The sequence below is a fragment of the Notamacropus eugenii genome, chromosome 1 (genome assembly GCF_028372415.1).
Source record: "Notamacropus eugenii isolate mMacEug1 chromosome 1, mMacEug1.pri_v2, whole genome shotgun sequence".
Classification (NCBI taxonomy): Eukaryota; Metazoa; Chordata; class Mammalia; order Diprotodontia; family Macropodidae; genus Notamacropus; species Notamacropus eugenii.
The window spans coordinates 394806443-394824353 of record NC_092872.1 but is presented as its reverse complement, the minus strand read 5'-3'; positions in this window follow the sequence as shown (position 1 = coordinate 394824353).

Sequence of the window (17911 nt, the reverse complement as noted above, 5' to 3'; positions counted from 1 at the left end):
CTATCTAAAATACATAGGTCTGAAATAGGTAAGAAATAACATAGTTAGTGAATAAACTAGGTTTCAAGTATCCCCCCCTCTGATATGTACTTGTAGAGTGACCTGGGTAAGTTAATTAACTCCCAGCTAATTCTCTAAGACTAAAATTTACAGACAAGTTGCAGACCTGCATTGGTAGTTGCATTTTTCTTATCTTGAGTTTCCCTCACCAATGAAATCATTTATGAACTAAAATAAAAATAACAGAAATGTAAGAATGAATACCGGCCATATAATCATAAAAGCATAATATGAGGAAAATTCTGATTCAGGTAGGCCTCCCAGATATGTTGCACAGTTCTGAATAATCAGATCATTAGATATAAACTTCATAGAGAATTTACTGAATATTGGTGACCAGTTCCATTCTTGGACTGCAGAAGGCCTCAGAATTCAACATAAGAAGGGTCTCCCACCCACTCCTTCCTGAAACTATTTTATACAAGTATGTTCAAGTTAAAAAGATAGCCTAGATGGAGAAGATAACATAAAATCCACTAGAGTAAGCATGAGGAGAGAAGCAAAAAACCAAAATGGACAATTCCACTTTAAGATTGATAGGAGATTTTAAAGGATATATTCAATTAATCAAGCAACCAGCAGGCATCTACTAATAGCCTTCAGTGTTTCAGACTCTGTGCTGGAGACTAGGAATTACAAAAAATAAAATGAAATTTTCCTTGTCTTCAAGGCATTTACAATACACCCTGATGTGTCACTATATCTACATGCACATATAAAGCTGCATCTTTTTGGGGATAGGGTGTAATAGCATCTGAAGAGGAAGAGAAAGATCAGGAAGAGCCTCATGTTGAAGACTGTACTCAGGGTGTACTTTGAAGGGACCTAGGGATTTGAGGAGCAGATAAAGAGGGATTGCATTCCAACAGCTAATACAAAGTCATGGACAAGGGCATGGAGTGTGTCGTGGGAGGAATAACAAGGGGGACAGTTATAGGCTGATAGATTTAACCCCTTCACAAAATGTTGTCAATATAATAAAATAAAATCATATAATTACAAAGGAAACCAGTTATATTGGCATTTACTTATTAAAATATAAATTTCAAGTTTCCAGACCCCCTTAAAATGCATTGATACCAGGTGAAGAACCCTACACAATCTTTTCCAAACCTAGTCATACACTCTTATGTGATATTATTCCTTTTTATGTATTATATACATTAGAAGAACTGGACTCTTCTCTCTCTTCTCATTTGGAACCCTGTCCCACACCTTGTTGCCTTTTTTTCAAGCCAACCCCCATATTTGAAACTGATATCTCTACGAGTTCTAATTCCTTCTTTAAAGGACTAAATGTCCTCCCTAAAAATAACGTGACATAATGGAAATATCCCTGGATTTGAGGTGAGACAACTTAGATTCAAAAGTCGCTTCAACCACTATTGAAAGCATGATTTTGAGAAAGTTATTTCTCTTCTCATGGCCTCACTTTTCCTGTCTGCAAAATGAAGAGGAGTTTAAACTAAATGACCTCTAAGTGACTTTCCAAATGTTCATAAGTGTCCCTTCTGTGCATCCTCCTCCTCAAATGAAAAAATAAAAAGATCTCTCTTCAAATTTCTCATAGCAGAGGTTATTTCCTTCAATGATGTGAACATGCTCATGTTAAACACTCCCACACCCAACCCAGCCCCATTAGATTATAGGTTCCTTGAATGAGAAGACTGTGTCATTAAAAATCTTGGAATTCTCAGTGCCTAACACAGTGCTTTGGACATAGTTAAGTAGTGAATGCATGTTTATTGAATTTAAATTTTGAGAGTATAAGGCTGAATGATCATCCCTAATGTGGTTTTTCACTGGCATCCAAATTATTTGCTTAATTTAAACCAAATGATTTGAATCACCATTTTTATGTAATGTTGAAGTTTCTGTGACACCTTCAAGGTGCTCTCTGTCCCTAGGGACAGAAATGAACAGATGGGGATTCTTCTGTTCTATTCAGATGGGAAGCTCCTGTTACAAACAGCAGAGCTGACACCTAGTTGGAGGAATGCACTATGTCCTTCACATAAAGAATTCTGTCACTTTTAATTTTGTAGCTTGTTTACTTTCTCTGTTACACAAGAACTGGGACTTGTTTTTAGTAGCTCTGATTAAGTTTCCATTGATTTTCAAGATAGGAAATGGAACTTTTCAAATTTCCCACATGAATTTAAAACAAGTCAGATATTAACCTCAAGGTACGACATCTGCCATGACATTGACAGAATCGGCAAGTACTAGCATTCCCCAAACCATCTTTGCTCACAAAGAGCATGTGTGAGCCAAATTTCAAACCTCATAAGCACACAATAAACCATGCATTTATTTGCATGCAAATTAACTTATAGAACATCACTACTTCCCTAATTCTAAGCAAATTAATTGGCAACTCCAAGTATTACTATAAAAATGTCATATGCGTTCAAAATTCACATAGGATTTTCTTTTTGTATAGGTATGTCATATGCCTAACTAAACAAATCTAAACAAAGATAATAATACAAATGTCTTTACAGATATGATTTATGGAATGTAGTTGAATTTAAATTTGTAGTTGGTAAAAATTTGTTTGTATCCATCCATCCATCCATCCATCCATCCGTCCATCCGTCCATCTGTCCATCCACACTCATCCATTTGTGCAACAAATGTTTATAGATCAGTAGATCCATTCTATATACAGGGTACTATCTTAGCTGTGAAGGATACCAGGAGAAATAAGACATAACACGAGTGCTAATGGAGCTTATGTTCTTATACCTGAGTAAACAGCTAATTAGCTAATAAGATGAAGGTAATATATACCAATTTATGCAAAGACTGGAAGCATATGCAAAGGTTTACATGTTGAAAAGAGGATGTCCCACTTTTCAGCATAGTTATCTCTATATCATTTCCATAATAGATTCCACAAATATGTGACTAATAGTGTTTCAGAGAGGTAAATGCAACAAAAAATTCATCCATATAGTCCCTAATGTTGACAAGTTCTTGGAGATTTATGATGATTTTTTCCCCTTAGATCAGCTCCTCACTTCTAATCTCACCATCATGCTGCTAATTCAAGACTTGATTGATACTACTTCCCTCAGCTTCCTCTCCCCTCAGATTGGAGGGTAGAGTATTAACTTCTCTCAATGCCTTCCTTTACACAGGGCAGAAATTAGACTCCCAGATACCTCCACTGCATCTGCTGTCCTCCCTGGTTTCCCACAAAATAAGATACCTCCCAACATGGTACCCTAAAGTGTTCACCCCAGCACTATCTCTATTTTCCTTCCTCCTTCTGTATGTTTTCTCTCCCCCACATTAGACTGTGAGCTCCTTAAGGGTAGGGAATATTTTTCTTTTCAGTAATTATGCACCCAGAAATTAGCACAATGCCTAGCACGGTCTAAATATTTAATAAAGGTTTATTGCAATGGATTGGATTGGATTTTGATATATAAGAAAGTTCCCAGTGAGAGTGAATTATGTCAATTCTAAATCAAAATATAACAATTTGATATCTTGAAGGACTGTCTCATGGAGAAAGGATTAAAATTTTTCTGTGTACCTTTTGTGGAGGTAAATATTGGAAAAAATGGTTAGAGGCTAGAAAAAGGCAAAATTAAACATCTTATAATTAAGAGACTTCTAACAATTAGAAATGATTATTTAGTGAGTTCCCTGGCACACAGAAGGCATTTAATAAATATTTGCTAACTTCTTGACTGATTCAACGAAACAGGATATTTTGACTCAAAGGACCTTTTGACTGATGGCTACCCCTCAGGAGTTTTGTAGAAGGTACTTTAGCCATGGGTGAGAAGTTAATTAGATGCATGTGTAGGTCTTTTTCCAGGTTAGGGTTTTTAAATTCTATATATTAACAGCATGTTCTATTTTAGAATATATATATATATACACACACACATATACATATATACATATATGTGTGTGTATGTTACATATATGAAATTAAATTCCTGTTTAAAACAGTAGTAAAATATTTCTACACACAATTAAGTAACTTGATGTCTCTAATTAATATGTCAATATTTGAAAATGTTTAGGATATGTAAAGCAATTTGCTCCCTTCTTTGCAGAAATGGATGCCCATATCAGAACTGATCAGTGTATTAGATAGTTTTGCTAAAGTGCTTTCCATTTATTCTCTCACTTTCCAAGAGAAGCAGGGAGAAATACGTTGAGAAATGAAAGTTGTATAAAAGCAAAACAACAAAAGAATACTATTGAGTAATAATCATAATACATTGGTGGGTAGTCATCCCCCCCCAAAAAAATAGTCCATTGAGATAATCCTATTAAAAGTTATATCTTGACTTTGGAACTGTAAGTAGCTGACTTTCCAGTCCCATCTCTTGTCCCTGTTGAACATGGCACATTAATTGGTTGATGACATTAAAATTGAGAGGGTTATCAAAAGTGTTTTGGATCTTCCCATCACACATAATCAATTTGCACTTTGCCAGGAAGGTCCTCTCTTAGCCAGGGAAGCAGTCTGTGGAACTCCATGTGGGACTTCATGTGGGAACAGAAGGGAGGGAAATTGATTCCAGTTGCTGACTGAAACAGGGGTTTGCTTCCAACATGTTGGCAAATGTATCAGGCTAGCTCCATGAGTGTGCTGTTATATTATAGCAGCAGCTAGGAGGTCTCAGCAGAGTGAGATGAGACTTGGGGGAAGCTAGGTTGCTTGCTGTTTAGAACTGTTAGGTAGTCTGAAAAAGATAGGGTCAGACACAAGTATAGACCCTAGTACAATAGAGATCCCCAGAAATCAAGAGCTACTTTTTTCCTCTTTGTACTCATGGCCCCATATATATGTGTCAATGTTATTCTCTGCTTTGAGACAGAGGGAAGTAAGGATTCCAGGGAATGACTCTGCTCCAAAATGTTGTTGTTTTTTTCCCTTAAAAAAGGAGAGAAGAATATGAAGCCATTATACTGAATCAGATACATTTTAGAATAAACATTTTTATTTTTAAAATTCACTAGTGAATGAGTCTTTGAGTGATGAAATGTGTCATAATAAACTGCATTATTCCATTTAGAATTTTCTTACTTTCAAAATCTGATTCACAAATAAAAAACTAATAAAAATGGAAAGATTTAATATGATGCCCTCCCCAAATTCCCAATTTTTGACAACAGTAAGTTATAGAATAGAACTTAGGATTCCACATTGCTAATAATTATACTGTAATTCTGAAACTTCAAAAAAATTTCATAGCATGTTTATATTTTCTGCTGTGTAGAAATTACAGTTACAAGTCTGATATGTTAATTAAATGACCACATTTCCTTGTAAAGATTTGATTAATACTTGTTTTTATCTGACCTAGAAAATTACTACTCTTATAGAATATCTAGAAATGATAGTTTGTTGTCCCTTTCTCCTCTTTCTCCTTCTCACTCCTCTTCCTCCCTCCTTTTCACTCCTCTCCCTTCTTGTCTTCCTCCATCCTACTCCTTCTCTTTCCTTCCTTTCTCCTTTCCCCTTCCCTCACTCCTCCTTTTTTTTGTTTTCCTCTTCTCTCCTCCTCCTTTCTCTTCTTCTACCACCCTCCTCCTCCTCTCCTCTCCCCTCCTTCTGTTCCTTTTCCTCCCTCCTCCTCCTCCTTCCTCCTCTTCTCTTCTCCTGCCAATCTAGTCAAAATATTAAACTCCTAATTTAAATGATCTATTAATAGTGACAGACTCTGTTAGGCTAAAGTGCTAAATGTATATTTTTTCCCATTTCAGTATATAATAGGTTTTCAGTTCCTATACATTGTAAAGAAAAATGAAAGGTTTATGCAATACAAACAAAACACTTCCAGAGAAGTCTATATTTCTGCTTTATATCATCTTTCATTTCTCAATGTAAATTACTATAGTCCTTTGAAGAAGAAGAAAATGTATCTTTGCCATTCAATACCTTAGTCTTTTCTTGCAATAACCAGATTGCTTAATGTCATTTCAAGTTCATCCAGCTTCTCAGACACATGTACAGAGTTGGGGGTAATTCACTTATGCAGTTCAACATCTCTTTTGTCACAGATGGCAAATGTGCAGATTTCTCCCCCCAAGGAAAGAAATGCTTTTATAAAATAATTGCATATTCTGCTCATTTTTCCCCTCTGCTGATGCCTTTACATTGCTATTATACCCTGTCAGATTAGTAATTAGTATGCAGCCTCCATATGACAGAAATGCAGTTGTTTAGGAATCCTGAGAAGTCCCTTCAGAGGCAGAAAGCATAGCTAGTTCAGAAGAAGGAAGGGGCAAAGGGAGGTAACACAAAATACCCTACAAAACCAATCACATCATCAAGCAAATGCATCTCTTATGATCAGTTGATTGGATTGTAGTTGGCATAAAGTGAATTTTTTCTAACAAGTATGATGACTAAAAAGGTTCAAGAGACACAGTTTCTGGGTAATTCAGTCTTTTTACTAATAAAACCAGCTGGTTGTTAATAAAAGGATGGTCATTTGGATATCTCTCTTAGACCAAAGACCCCTAATGGTGGTGGGGTCATAGTCTACATGCCCTTCAATGAGGAGCTGTTCCTGAGGGATGCCCAATCCCCTCTAATTGGCTAACACAGTGGGGGGTGGGATACCTTGTGGGATGTGGCTTAGGTCACTCAAATCTTAGTAAAAAAGATATCAATTTCCATATTACCTGTCCTGATCATAGGGAGAATCAACATTTTCATATGTGTATATATATATATATATATATATGTATGTATATATATATGTATATACATATCCATTAGCTAAAAATAAGGATTTCTTTTACTATCTCATTCCACGTTGGCTTGGGTAAATCTTTAAGAGAGATTTCCCACACTGGTTGATTTCTTAGGGGAATAACTTTGGTCCTAATACAATAATTTGTTATTAAATATGAGAGAAATATTCATTTCTCATAGAAGGCATGTACTTTACAAATAGTAGGTGCTTTAGACATACTCATAGAATTTTAATTGGGTCAGATGTAAGAGTGCATGCCTATAATCCTTGCTCCTTAGGAGACTGAAGCTGGGGGATCTCTTGAGTTTGGGAGCTCTCAGCTGCAGTGGGCTCTGCCAGTCAGGTGTTTGCACTAAGTATGGCATCAGTGGGATGAGCCACCTTCCTTCCCCCCACCCTCACATATATACCCTGGGACTGATTAGGGAGGAGTGAGTCAGCTGAGGTTAAATGCTGTCATGAAATGGGGCTGTGAGTAGGCACTACACTTTCAGCCTGCACAAGATGGAGAGACCTAGCCTTATAAAGAAAAAGAAAAAGGAATTTTAAATGTTTAATCTTTACTATTCCCTATTTGAAAAGGAAACAGTGAATAAGGAGGAAAAGGTACCTTTTCATTTAATTTTCTGAGAAGGGGAAAGTCTTCTTAAAGTACAGGAGAAAGGACACACTAACAAAATCCAGCATAAGATAGTGGTAAAAACACTGACGACCCTATATTCTACTCTGTATTCTGCCACTATCTAATTGTATCATCAAGGGTAAGGCACTTCACCCCTGCCATCCTCTTCTATAAAATAGGGGGAGGAAGTGCAGGAAGAATGTTATCTAAGTTATATAATTAAAGGAAGATATTGTGACCAAGAAAGCTGTGGATAAAAGCTTCCAGATAAAAGAAAAAATTTATTCAGACTTTATAGTTGAGTTTATGATGAAGAAATATTCATTGTGAGAGTAAAAACTTATGTTTTCAAAAATGAAACCATTTTAAGCATGTGCAAAAATTTTGCCTTTCATTTTTTTTTGTAAAGAAAGAGATTTAGACCATTTCTGTTATATCAAAACAAATAGTTAAAAGTGAGACATTTAAAAATGCCATCCAAAGCCAGAGAAAGGACTATAATGTTGGAAGGCAGAATAAATCAGACTATTTTCTCTTTTATTATGCTTTGTTTTTCTCATGGTTTCTTCTATTTGTTTTAATTCTTCTGTGCAACATGACTAATATCAAAATGTGTTTAATAGGAATGCATGTGTAGAACCCATATAAGAATGCATGCCACCTGGAGGAGGGAGGGGGGGAGACATGGGGAGAAAATTTGGAGTGTATGGAAGTGATTGCTGAAAACTGAAAACAAATAAATTAATAAACTTGGAGGAGGGGAAAGTGAGACATTTACCCAATTATTTAATTTCTCTGTCTTTTCCCCCACTGCTTTTTTGACTGGCAGAAACCTGCCTGGTCAATGACCCTTTACTGCTCTTAATTTTATGTATTCTTTTCTTCCATCACGTAGTTTGGAGTCTTATTACATTATTAGTATGTCATTCAATTTAGGCTGTGAACTTCCACTTGACATCAAAAGAAAAAAATGAGATTTTATGTAAAAGCACCTTGAAAACTGAAAATATCTAGAGAAATATTAAGAGATTACTATTTAAATTTATTATTATTATTATTATTATTTTTAGCTTTAGTAATATAAATAACAACAATAATCTAGTTAACTACGTTCATGTGAGAAGAAGGAAGAGATTTTAGGGAAAAAGTTGCCGTACCTCATATTCCAGTTTGGGCCTAACAAGGAATGACTTAAGTTAAAGCAGGAAAAAAACCCCACACGATTCAACATAAATATATGTAATAAGGATTATTCTCCCAAATGTTCAAGTTTAAAAAAAAAAGTTTCATTTTTGTGTTAAAAAAAAATTCAATGCTAAGCAATTGTTTATAGTATACCTGAAACCCTGTCTAATTCTTGATGTGAAATGATATGCAATGAAATTTCTGGGACTGGTTATCAAGATTGATTGATACAATACCATAAGTTGATCCAGTACTTGAGCCTTCCAAAAAAATAGAAATTATATATTCTTATTAGGTATTCTTATTAGATATTCATTCAAAAAATAAGATTTACTATTGAGTATAATTTTGATAAATTGCATTTATGAGCACTCTGTGGTCCTTGATGTTTATTTACATTATTAATAACCAAAAAAGATCTAGTTTCACAATGAATACAGTGTTGAACATGGAAGTCAAAAAGATCTGGACTCAAACCCTTACTCACTGTGTGACCCTAGGTAAATCTCTTAGTATCTGTTTCCTCATCTTTAAAAAGAAGTGAAATGGAGAAGGGAATAAGAATTTATATAGCACCTACTATATCCCAGGCACTGTGCTAAGTTCTTTTTAAAAGTATTATGTCATTTGAACCTCATGTCCATTCTTTGAGGCATGTGCTATTATAATATCCATTTTGCTGTTTTTGTTCAGTTCTTTCAGTCAAGTCTGGCTTTCCATGACCCTTTGTAAAGAGACTGACGTGTTTTGCCTTTTCCTTTTCCAACTCGTTTGACAGATGAGGAAACTGAGGCAGACAGGGTTAAGTAACTTGCCCTGGATCACACAGCTAGTGGCTAGATTTAAACTCAGGTCTTCTTGATTCTGTACCCAGTTCCTTATCCATTGGACCATTAGCTGTCTCTTTAACAAAAACAGAGGGTTGCATTCAATGATCTGTAACTTTTCTTCTGGGTTTAAATATATAGTCCTATCTAACAGAGAAAACTATATAGCTTCCTACAACTAAGGCTAGTCATAAAAAAGCTTTATTTGATTAGTGAGGCTACTGAACTATCAAGTTGAGAGGAGGTCTGGAAAAACTATGTATTTCTTTTTTCCAAGAAAAAACTTGAAAATATATTTAATAAATGTATGCACTAGTCATGCGAACCAGAATGTATTGGATAAGAAAGAATAAAAACTTGTCAACTGTATACGTGGAAAGAATACCATATAAATGAGATCCGAGATCCTGTGAATCCAAAAATTATGTTCTCTGCATATCTTTATACTTGTTAACTTTTTGAGGTGTTACCTTGTTCTAGAATTTCTGTGTATGAAAGCTTACATTATCAATGTACAAATTATGACATAATAAAGCTATAGTAATGCAGCTCTGCTACAGCTTTTGTTTCAAAAATGCAAATTTGTTCCTCTCTTCTTGATGTATTGGGGAGAGTTTGAGCATAATTCAAATGTTGCATTTGCTTATGTACCATTTCGTCATCTGTAAAAACTACATCATGGTGGTGGAGCAAGCTTGAGGCTTTGCTCTACATGACGTGGGGCCAATGGGATGAGGAGATGTCTGGCTCCAACTCTATGGGCTGTGGTGGTAATCTTCCTTGCCTCAAAATGCAATGAGAACTACTGTGGAGGGGCTTATAACATTGAAAGGAGGGTAAAGTGATAGGAGGGAATTAGAAAGGCAGGCAAAGAAGGGAAGAGAAGGCCAGGAGACCTCCCAATGCACTCTCTCCCCTACCTCAGAACAGACACAAACATGATTCAATCCCTTGGTGTCAGTTCTCTGCCTCCATGAAAGTGGTTCTGGTATTTTGTGTAGTTAGGTATAGGGCAATGAGGAGAGGAGGGCTAGTGTCTGGGTACACTTTGTAGACTGTATCAAATTTCTCATTCCCAGTCACAGGGCTGTCTACTCATCCATGTCCCTCACAGAGAAATAGCTAGCAATGTCAGCAACCTAAATCCCACAGTGGGGGTGGTATTCCCACTGTTGCAGAGTGCTGTGCCCCAAACCCCATTTTCCCTATAAGTCTTGTGTTTATTTAATTGTGTGTGTATATATATATATATATATACACACACATACATATATATGCATGTATGTATGTGTATATGTATATACATGCATGTATATGTGTATATATGTACACGCATTGTTATATGTATAGGTATGTGTAGTTTTTATATAAAGTTATATATAAATGTTATATAATATGACACATGTTAGAACTATCAGTATTCACAACTAGAGAGGACATTAGAGATAATTTACTCTAATGCCCTATTCTTGCAGATGGAAAAAGAAAAGATTCAGAGAAGTTAAATAATTTGTCTACAATCAGTAAATGGTAGAGCCAAAATATTAGCCCTAGTTTTCTGATTTCAATGAGATGACTCTTTCCACACCATCACACCGTTCCAAGTTGAGTAACAAAGAGGATGATGACAGTCAAAGAAGTAGAAATGTTAGGAAGTTTTGGGCAAGTTGATGACAATTTTTGAATGAGTAAATTAAGACAAAAAGTATTTATTAAGTGCTTATTATTTCTCAAGAAGTTTCTGAGTGGTAGAGATAGAAAAAAAAAAGAAAAATGAGACAGTCCTTGATATCAAGGAAATCACATTCTAACTGGAGGAAACAATACATACAGTAAGGTTCAGCTACAGGACTAATGGAGAGGTTTGGTAGACCTTGAGGTTTAGCAATAGGCAGCTGGCAAGGCCCATCGTTTAGTGCTGGGGATGGAAGCTCAATTCCATGTGGACAGTCTCGGGCGGGTAAAGGTGGGAACTTCTAAATCTTAGAGTTCTCACGAGGCCCCCCAGGAAAACGACTGGGAATCGAGGTGAACCGAGCTATCTCGTGTATTTCCGCCTCTTCCCGTGAGAGACGTGATGGGAGAGAGCTCTCCCCGCCCTCGAGATTGTCCCGGATCTGGCCACACCTAGCAGCACGGTATTCAGAAGCAAACTATGTGGCTGGAGAGCTTAAGTAGGATCAGGAAAGCCTGAAAGCTCTCTTGGGCGGAGGGGCCACGTGTGAGGACACAAGGCTCCGCTTTTCCTCTTTCTTCTCTCCCCTCCCCCCTCTCTCCCCACTTACACTTCTACTTCCAATCTCTTATTGTAAGATCTTTGCCTCCTTGGGAGATCTTTCTCTCTCCCTCCTAAGGAAGAATTCCCCTGCACTTGTAACTAGACCCTGAAATAAAGCTCAACCCTTGTTCGACTCTGGAACGTCCTTTCTCTCATACGAGCATCCGGTTTGGCCAGCCGAAGACCTCCGATAGAGGTAAGGGAAGACTCGGGTAGCCCTCAGGCCTCTAGGGCCCTGGCAGTTTAGAAAGTAGAGAAACAGAGTAAATGGTAAGGCCCCCATGATCAGACAGGGCAGTAACAGAGTGGATGGAAATTTCTGATGTCCAGCAAAAGCTGAGTAAATTCGAAGGCCTACTGACCCCACCATCTCAAAAACAAGTAATCATCCATCTTTTGTTTGAAGTTCAGTAAGGGAGAAGCATCATATACTACTTTTTTATAGTTTTTCAACTTGTGTCCCATCTACACTGAGCCCACTCACTCAAGTTTCATATCTTTACCAGGGAATTCTTGAGATCTCCTCCCAGAGGTGGTCTTTTCCTCCCTTAAGTTATACTGGGGAGCACCTTCTTCTCGGCAACCAATATACAGAACCAGGAGTTCCCATTATCTTAAAGTCACAAAGTTGCCAGACAGGTTATAATAAATGCTTCTATTAGGATCACTCTTTGTTCACCTGTGCTGAGGCAAAGAAGTGAAAGAAAGAAAGGAAGGAAGGAAGGAAGGAAGGAAGGAAGGAAGGAAGGAAGAGAAAGAAAGAAAGAAAGAAAGAAAGAAAGAAAGAAAGAAAGAAAGAAAGAAAGAAAGAAAGAAAGAAAGAAAGAAAGAAAGAAAGAAAGGAGAGAGAGAGAGAAAGAAAGGAAGGAAGGAAGGAAGGAAGGAAGGAAGAGGAAGGAAGGAAGGGAGGGAGGGAGGGAGGGAGGAAGGAAGGAAGGAAGGAAGGAAGGAAGGAAGGAAGGAAGGGAAGGAAGAAAGAAAGAAAGAAAAGAAAGAAAGAAAGAAAGAAAGAAAGAAAGAAAGAAAGAAAGAAAGAAGGAAAGAAAAGAAAGAAAGAAAGAAAGAAAGAAAGAAAGAAAGAAAGAAAGAAAGAAAGAAAGAAAGAAAGAAAAAGAAAGAAAGAAAGAAAGAAAGAAAGAAAACAGGAAGTCAAAGGCTTGAGGTATAGTCTCTGGTTTACCTAGATGTCACATTCTTGTAGTTAGGTGCTAGTAGCTGTCATAGCTGCTGCTGCTGCTGCTGCTGCTGCTGCTGCTGCTGCTGCTGCTGTGTGTGTGTGTGTGTGTGTGTGTGTGTGTGTGTGTGTGTGTGTGTGTGTGTGTGTGAGAGAGAGAGAGAGAGAGAGAGAGAGAGAGAGAGAGAGGAGAGAGAGAGAGATCTCTTTCCCTTTGCTTCCCTCCATCCCCAACCTTCATGAAAGACTAACAAAAAACTTGAAGACTTCATATGTACTTGACGAAGTGTTGGTGAGACATTACGTAGAGGTGCCTAAATTGCAAATATATTCAGAATTCAATGAAAGGAAAGCAAGGGTTGATATAGACAGGGAAGGCTTCAAGGAGGAGATGGGATTCCTTCAGAGCCAGAGGCCATAGGGAGATTTAGATGGACCTGTCCAGGAAGGTAACTTTTAAACACAATTTTTAAATCATTTATAAAATATCTGGACAACAATTACTGCATACTGTCAAAACTCTGTGTGAATCCAGCAGAATTTAGATGTGTATATCATCTAAAAACTTACATGGTTTAATGAGATACTTTTTCTGTTTTGGGATAGATAAATTCTTCTTGTTGAATTGTTCTCTTCTGAATATATTACAAATAGAAAGACTTATGTCTTAACCTTGGAAAAAATAAAATCTTGGAAGAGAATGAAACAGCTTTACATTTCTGGATGATTGCATTAAGAATAAGCCAGTAGAAAGAGCCCAGAGTAATTGTTCTAATATCCATAGCTTAGGGTCACAGGTTTAGTACCAATTTCATTTTGTTTTACTGTTTTATTCTCAAAAGCTGTTTCAAGTTTACTTACATTGAATCTCCCTGCTTCATTACTATGATCTAACCCTTTGTACCATGTCTGGCTTTGTTTAATCAGTGGCAAATTGTTTTTCCCTCACATAACTCAAAGTTCTAATTAAAATTCAGCTACACGAAGAAGGTATCAAAGCCGCAAAAGTTCATGCACTGACAAGTATTCAAAACCATTAGTACTACTAAAAAAACAAAACAAAAAATAAAAAAAAAAATTCTAAACAGCGGGTGAGAGAGACTCAGCAAATGTGTTGCTAGGTTCATGTCACGGAAACTTTCGTTATTAGATAGCATAACCTTGAAAGTCTTGTAGTGTTCATTGTCCTTCTTAGAGAGTTACAGGATAGCACCCCTTCTTTGGAGTGGTGGGATTTTGTATTGGATAATTAGGTTCCATGAGGTGGAGGGCATGCAAAAGAACAGGGGGAAAAAGGCATTTTTGTATGATGTTAACTCTTAGGGGAAAAACAAAACATTTCTGTATGATATTAGCTCTTTGTTAAGAAGATTCCAGCTTCTTGAATGACAACTGAGTCTTGGGCTAACTCCATTCTGAGACCAAATTTTATATGTTATCTTGGTCTGTGGTTAGGTAATTAGTCCTTAAGATGTTAGAGGACTGTATATTTTAGAGATATGTTAAGTATTATAACAAAGCTTGTTTCTATAGAGAGCTGCAGGAACAGCTTGGAAATTGAAGGGACCATATTGTGTCACTATTATTTGCAGAACAACAGAAAAGCACCAGGGATCTACCAGACCTACAGCAGACATGTTGTGTGTAGTGATTACAATCAACTTCAAAAGAAATGTAGCAAATGAAATTAGTACAGTGGAAATGAACTCAAGTACAAAATTCTTCCGGGGTTAGTCACTTTCTCCAAAAAATTACAGTTAGGAAAGTGAGTATTATTTGGATGAAAGTGTTGAATTAAGGACTAAATGGAAAATTTCCTCAAAAAAAAAAAAGGGAAAGAATCAGCTATGTTTCCTGTCAAAGAGATTACTTTTTATTCCCTGATAACTTGCAGGGAAAGGAGAAAACTAATCACCTGTACGTATAAGAAGTGTCAGTGTCTACATCCACATGAAGCTAAGATACTTATTCAATTGTCTACAAAAAGGAGTCAAGTTAGTAAAAAGGAAAAGAAAAATCAAATTGCTATCATGGAGTAAAAATTGCCAGAAAATTAGAGTTTTGCTTATTCAATCAGTATTTCCAGGATGGATAGAAACTCAGCCTAATGGCAACATGTGTTTCTGATGCAGATTACAAAACAAATGTGGCCCATTGCAGGGAGACCACTAACCGTATTAAAGTCAGTGAGCCGATATGCTTGCTATCCAGGGATATAAATATATTAGGTGACAGTATAATTAATCCTCGGTACATAATCAATGAGGAACAGCAATGCCTCATGGAAATTTTAAAATAGTACAAAGAGGCTGAATTTTCACTAAGCTAACACGTAGAGTCACCAGTCAATGTATCCTCCTTAGGGAGAGTATAGCAAGCACCAAGAACCCTCTCAAGGACAGCCCGAGTTGTAAATTGAAAGCTATAAAAATAATAATATAAATATGGTGGCAATATGGTTATAATTTATATGTGGGAGTCACAGGTGAGAAATAGAGGTTAGCTGGCAGGTCCAATCTGAACTCGAGTTGGCAGATCAGTGTGGAACACTAAATCGTGGCTTCCTGTATTTCATTTCACTTAAAAACATACTGTAAAATTCTGACAAAGTCACTTTCTTTGAGCAAATAGACTTGTAGACACCAATTGTAATGTTACCTTACAAAGAAATTGGAGTGTGAGAGATAAGGCTCTAATGGCTTTCATGATACAATTTGAAGGCTTGGGTGAGGGAAAGGAAATTGGGAGGAATTTAAAAATAATAACTATACAGTATTTCCATAGAACATCATCTGTACATCTTTTTAAGGGCTAAAACCTGTCAAGGAAGTCATTATCACTGACTGGTGAAGTAAGTTATTTATAGGCAACGTGTTGGTGATTCTATTGCTAAAGTGTATGTCCACTCTTCTCCATTTATGTTGTCACCAACCTAACTGATTCCATCATTACCTCTCAGTTAGGCTATTATAACAGCCTTCTGACTGGCCCCTCATCCTCCAGTCTCTTCCCTCTCCAATCAGTTGTTTACACAGCTTCCAAAATAATCTTCCTTCTGTGTAGTTTCGATTGAGAGAGACATGTTGTTCTTTGTTTTTCAAAGAGGACCAATGACATCACAAGGTCATGTCTTGACTCAAGATTTAAATAGGGCAGAGTTACACAAAGGCATCAACCTCACTCTCTCTTACTGATTTACCAAAGTCCAGTGACAAGACAAAAGTCAGGACAACTAGTAGTGGACCAGGATGCTGTAGGTAACCTTGGAGTCTTTAATGTCTGACCAAACTCCCAGTGCTCCACAACACCTGCCTCAGCTGTCTTCATGGCCAATGAAACAAAGTGTTCTCATTTGCCCATTCCACCAGGGTCCATCTTCTCTTGCTTGGGGTAGACATCATTCTAACTCACCAACAGATTGGAAGCCTGTGGGTTACTCTCAGTCTGAATTAGCCTGATGACAGGCAGGCTGACAGACAAAAGGCCTGAAGGAGGCAGTTAGGTGGTACAGTAGATCTACTACTGGACTTGAAGTCTTTAACACCTGACTGCACATCCCACTTCAGACACTACTGTGTGATATTAGGCAAGTCACTTAAATTCTGTCAGCCTTAGTTTCCCTATCTGTAAAATAGGAATAAGAATAACACCTACCTCAAAAGCCTCTTGTGAGGACCAAATGAAATAACATATATCAAGTACCTTGCATCAGTTTCTAAAAATTGTTCCCCTTTCTCAAAAACCTTTAGTGGTTCTTCAACACTTATCAGAGACTTTAGCAGGGACTTTGGTCTCAAGAATTCAGCTCAAAACTGCTACTAGATTTCTTTCATTTACCTTACATACTTTAAATTCCAGTCAAACTGGCCTATGGACTATTCCTTGATCTCAATCTGCCTTCTCCTTCTCTGTGTACTCAGATAGAGCATCCTTCAAAAGTGTAACTTATTCCTTTTATCTTTCTGCAGGTTAAAATCCTTCCTTTTCTTCAAGGCCCAGATGAGGTGCCACTTTTTCCATGAATTCTTCCTCAATCTTCCTAGCAGAAAATGATCTCTGATTACTAGGATTTTCTAATAACTTTCCTTTCTTTTCATATACATATGTATATATGTGTGTATGTATATACACACATGTATATGCATATAGGTTTTTTAAATCTGATTCACTTTTGAATATATTTATTCCCACCCTGTAACAAATGTCAAAAAGAGAAAAATAAATAAATTAAAATAGTTCAGCAAAACCAAACAACATGTCGAAATCCGCTGAGATTATAGTCAATATTTCACACTTATAGTTCATCACCTGGACAATGAAGGAAGGCAGAGGCATATTATCAATTCTTCTCTGGTCTGGGACCAAACTTGGTCCTCATAATTTAAGTGTACAATAATAATTCTATTTTTAAAAATTAATATTGTACCAGTCATTTTGTGTGTATGTATGTATGTGTGTATGTATGTGTATATATACATATATGTGTGTCTATCTATACATATATATTCATTTATTTTTTCTGGTAATGTTTGTTTCACTCTCCATTGTTCATATACATCATCTGATATTACGCTGAATTCTTCGTATTTGTCATTTCCAATGGTACAGTGACATTACATTATATCCATGCACTACAATTTATTTAGCCACTCTTGAAACTATGGGCATCTACTTCATTTCTATTTCTTTGTAAGACAGTTTGACATAGTGGATGAAGAGCCAACCTCAGAGGAAAGAAGACCTGGATTCAGGTTTCACGTAAGACATTTTCTGGCTATAATCCATTTTACTTCTCAGTGCTCTAGGTAACTCAGATTATAACTGCAGAGAAGGCACTGAGCTGGATCTGTAGAGGGAGCTTTCTGTACTATAGATAGAATCATAGCTCCTGTCTCTATATCTTCCATTGCTATCACAAACACAGATATTACTATGGATATGTTGTGTATAAGACTATGATTAAAACTACTTGTTATACAGATTATTTACCCAATTGTCAGTTTCCCTTCTTATCGTTTTTATATTGTTCAT